Genomic DNA, 5,364 nt, shown 5'->3' on the forward strand with positions numbered 1-5,364 from the left:
CAATGTCATTAGTGCTACCACTGTCATTAGTGCTGCCACTGTTATTAGTGCTACCACTGTTATTATTGCTTCCACTGTTATTAGTTATACTACTTTCATTAGTGCTACCACTGTCATTAGTGCTACCACTGATATTAGTGCTATCACTGTCATTAGTGCTACCACTGTTATTAGTGCTATCACTGTTACTAGTGCTACCAGGGTCATTAGTGCTGCCACTGTCATTAGTGCTAGCACTGTCATTAGTGCTACAACTGTCGTTAGTGCTTCCACTGTTATTAGTACTACCACTGTTATTAGTGCTACCACTGCCATTAGTGTTACCACTGTCGTTAGTGCTACCACTGTCAATAGTGCTACCATTATCTTTAGTGCTACCACTGTTGTTAGTGTTACCATTGTTATTAATGCCACCACTGACATTAGTGCTCCTGCTGTAATTACCTCTACAACTGTCATTAGTGCTAATACTGTCATTAGTGCTACCACTGTTATTATTGCTACCACTGTCATTAGTGCTACCACTATCATTATTGCTACCACTGTAATTAGTGCTGTCAATGTTATTAGCGCTTCCACTGTTATTAGTGCTAAGACTGCTATTAGTGCTGCCACTGTCATTAGTGCTAACACTGTTATTAGTGTTTCAACTGTCATTAGTGTTACAAACGTCATTAGGGCTTCCACCGTTATTAGTCCTACCAGTGTCATTAGTACTTCCACTATCATTAGTGCTGCCACTGTAATTAGTGTTCTCAATGTTATTAGCGCTACCTCTGTTATTAGTGCTACCACTATCATTAGTGTCACAACTGTCATTAGTGCTACAACAATCAACAGTCCTACCACTCTCATTAGTGCCGCCACTGTTAATAGTGGTACCAATGTTATTAGTGCTACCACTGTCATTAGTGCAACAACTGTTATTAGTGTTACCACTGTTATCAGTGCTACCACTGTTAGTAGTGTTACTACTGCTATTGGTGCTACCACCGTAATTGTGCTACCAGTGTCGACAGTGCTTCCACTGTCATTAGTGCTAAGACTGTTATTAGTTTTGCAACTGTCGTTAGTGCTACTTTTGTCAAAAGGGATACCACTGTCGTTAGTGCTAACACTGTTATTAGTGACATTATTGTCATTAGTGCTACGACTGTAGTTAGTGCTACCACTGTCATTAGTGCTCCCACTGTAATTAGTGCTACCACAATCATTATTGCTGCCACTGTAATTAGTGCTATCAATGTTATTAGTGCTACCACTGTCATTAGTGCTACAACTCTTATTAGTGTTACCACTGTTATTAGTGCTACAACTGTCATTAGTGCTACCACTGTCATATGGGCTTCCACTCTTATTATTCCTACCACTATCATTAGTACTACCACTATCATTAGTGCTGCCACTGTAATTAGTGTTCTCAATGTTATTAGCGCTACCACTGTTATTAGTGCTACCATTCTTATTAGCGCTACAACTATCATTAATGCTATTACTGTTATTAGTGTTACAACTGTCATTACTGCTACCACTGTCAACAGTCCTACCACTCTCTTTAGTGCAGCCACTGTTAATAGTGGTACCAATGTTATTAGTGCTACCGCTGTCATTAGTGCAACTACTGTTATGAGTGTTACCACTGTTATCAGTGCTACCACTGTTAGTAGTGTTACTACTGCTATTGGTGCTACCATCGTCATTTGTGCTACCTATGTTTTTAGTGCTAAGACTGCTATTAGTGCTACCACTGACATTAGTGCTACTACTGTCACAAGTGCTACCACTGACATTAGTGAAACTGCTGTTATTAGTGCTACCACTGTCATTAGTGCTACCACTGGTATTAATTTAACTACTGTTATTAGTGCTAACACTGTTATTAGTGCTACTACTGTAAATAGTACTACCACTGTTATTAGTTCTACCACTGTCGTTAGTGCTACCACTGTTATTAGTGACATTATTGTCATTAGTGCTAGGACTGTCGTTAGTGCTACCACTGTCATTAGTGCCCCTACTGTTATTAGTGCTACCACTCTTATTAATGCTAGCACTGTCATTAGTGCTACCACTGTCATTAGTGCTACCACTGCCATTAGTGCTTCCACTGTTGTTAGTGCTACCATTGTTATTAATGCTACCACTGTTATTAGTGCTACTATTGTAATTACTGCTACAACTGTCATTAGTGCTAATACTGTCATTAGTGCTACCATTGTCATTAGTGCTACCACTGTCAATAGTGCTACGACTGTCATTAGTGCTACCACTGTTATTATTGCTGCCACCGTCATTAGTGCTACCACTATCATTATTGCTACAACTGTAATTAGTGCTGGCATTGTTATTAGTGCTACCACTGTCATTAGTGCTACCATTGTCGTTAGTGCTACGACTGTCGTTTGTGCTATCACCGTTACTAGTGCTACAACTGTCATTAGTGCTACCACTGTCATTAGTGCTAGCATTCTCATTAGTGCTACCACTGTCGTTAGTGCTTCCACTGTTATTAGTACTACCACTGCCATTAGTGCTACCACTGTCATTAGTGCTACCACAGTTATTATTGCTACCACTGTCATTAGTGCTACTACAATCATTGTTGCTAAAACTGTAATTAGTGCTGTCAATGTTATTAGTGCTACCACTGTTATTAGTGCTACCACTGTCATTAGTGCTACTACTCTTATTAGTGTTACAACTCTCATTATAGCTGCCACTGTCATTAATGCTAACACTGTCATTAGTTCTATATCTGTCATTAATGCTTCCATTGTCGTTAGTGCTACCACTGTCGTTAGTGCTATCACTGTTACAAGTGCTGCAACTGTCATTAGTGCTGCCACTGTCATTAATGGTAGCACACACATTAGTGCTGCCACTGTTGTTAGTGCTTCCACTGTTATTAGTACTACCATTATTATTTGTGCTACCACTGCCATTAGTGTTACCACTGTCGTTAGTGCTACCACTGTCAATAGTGCTACCACTATCGTTAGTGCTATCACTGTTGTTAGTGCTACCACTGTTGTTAGTGCTACCATTGTTATTAATGCTACTACTGTCATTAGTGCTACTATTGTAATTATTGCTACAACTGTCATTAGTGCTAATACTGTCATTAGTGCTACCACTGTCATTAGTGCTACCACTGTCAATAGTGCTACGACTGTCATTAGTGCTACCACTGTTATTATTGCTACAACTGTAATTAGTGCTACTACTGTTATTAGTGTTACAACTCTCGTTATAGCTGCAACTGTCATTAGTGCTACCACTGTTATTAGTGTTACCATTGTTATTATTGCTACAACTGTCATTAGGGATTCCACTTTTATTAGTCATACCACTGTCGTTAGTACTACCACTATCATTAGTGCTGTCACTGTTATGAGTGCTACCGCTGTTATTAGTATTACTACTGTTATTAGTGCTAACACTTTCATTATTGCTACGATTGTTATTAGTACTACAACTGTTATTAATGCTACAACTCTCACTAGTCCTATCACTGTCATTAGTGCTACCACTGTCATTAGTGCTGTCACTGTCATTAGTGCTGCCACTGCTATAAGTGCTTTCACTGTTATTAGTGCTACCACTCTTACTAGTTTTACTGCAGTTATTAGTGCTACCACTGTCATTAGTGCTACCACTGTTATTAACCCTAGCACTTTTGTTAGCGCTACCACTGTTATTAGTGTTAGTACTTTTATTAGTGCTACTACTGTTAGTAGTGTTACTACTGCTATTGGTGCTACCACCTTCATTTGTGCTAAAAATGTTATTAGTGCTACCACTGTCATTAGTGCTACTACTGTTATTAGTGCTACCACTGTTATTTGTTTTCCTAATGTTATTAGTGCTACCACTTTCATTAGTGCTACCACTGTCATTAGTGCTACCACTGACTTTAGTGTTACTGCTGTTATTAGTGCTACCACTGTTATTTGTTTTCCTAATGTTATTAGTGCTACCACTTTCATTAGTGCTCCCACTGTCATTAGTGCTACTACTGTTATTAGTGCTACCACTGACTTTAGTGTTACTGCTGTTATTAGTGCTACCACTGTTATTTGCTTTCCTAATGTTATTAGTGCTAACACTTTCATTAGTGCTACCACTGTTATTGATGCTACCACAGTTATTTGTTTTCCTAATGTTATTAGTGCTACCACTGTGATTAGTTTTACTACTGTTATTAGTGCTACCACTGTCATTAGTGCTACTATTGTTATTAGTGTTACCACTGTTATTAATTTATCTAATGCTATTATTGCTTCCACTGTTATTAGTGCTACTGCTGTTAATAGTACCAACACTGTCATTAGTGCTACCACTGTCATTAGTGCTACCACTGTTATTAGTGCTACCACTGTTATTTGTTTTCCTAATGTTATTAGTGCTACCACTTTCATTAGTGCTCCCACTGTCATTAGTGCTACTACTGTTATTAGTGCTACCACTGACTTTAGTGTTACTGCTGTTATTAGTGCTACCACTGTTATTTGCTTTCCTAATGTTATTAGTGCTAACACTTTCATTAGTGCTACCACTGTTATTGATGCTACCACAGTTATTTGTTTTCCTAATGTTATTAGTGCTACCACTGTGATTAGTTTTACTACTGTTATTAGTGCTACCACTGTCATTAGTGCTACTATTGTTATTAGTGTTACCACTGTTATTAATTTATCTAATGCTATTATTGCTTCCACTGTTATTAGTGCTACTGCTGTTAATAGTACCAACACTGTCATTAGTGCTACCACTGTCATTAGTGCTACCACTGTCGTCTGTGCTTCCACTGTCATTAGTGCTAAGACTGTTATTAGTTCTACCTCTGTCGTTAGTGCTACTCTTGTCATTAGGGATACCACTGTCGTTAGTGCTACCACTGTTATTAGTGACATTATTGTCATTAGTGCTACGACTGTCGTTAGTGCTACCACTTTCATTAGTGCTACCACTGTTATTAATGCTAGCTCTGTCATTAGTGCTACCACTGTCATTAGTGCTACATCTGTCATTAGTGCTACCACTGTCATTAGTGCTAGCACTGTCATTAGTGCTACCATTGTCGTTAGCGCTACCACTGTCGTTAGTGCTATCACTGTTACTTGTGCTACAACTGTCATTAGTGCTGCCCCTGTCATTAGTGCTAGCAATGTCATTAATGCTACCACCGTCGTTATTGCTTCCACTGTTATTAGTAATGCCACTGTTATTAGTGCTACCACTGCCATTAGTGTTACCACTGTCGTTAGTGCTACCACTGTCAATAGTGCTACCATTATCGTTAGTGCTACCACTGTTGTTAGAGTTACCATTGTTATTACTGCTACTGCTGTCATTAGTGCTACA

This window comes from Cherax quadricarinatus, unplaced genomic scaffold (genome assembly GCF_038502225.1).
Source record: "Cherax quadricarinatus isolate ZL_2023a unplaced genomic scaffold, ASM3850222v1 Contig47, whole genome shotgun sequence".
Classification (NCBI taxonomy): Eukaryota; Metazoa; Arthropoda; class Malacostraca; order Decapoda; family Parastacidae; genus Cherax; species Cherax quadricarinatus.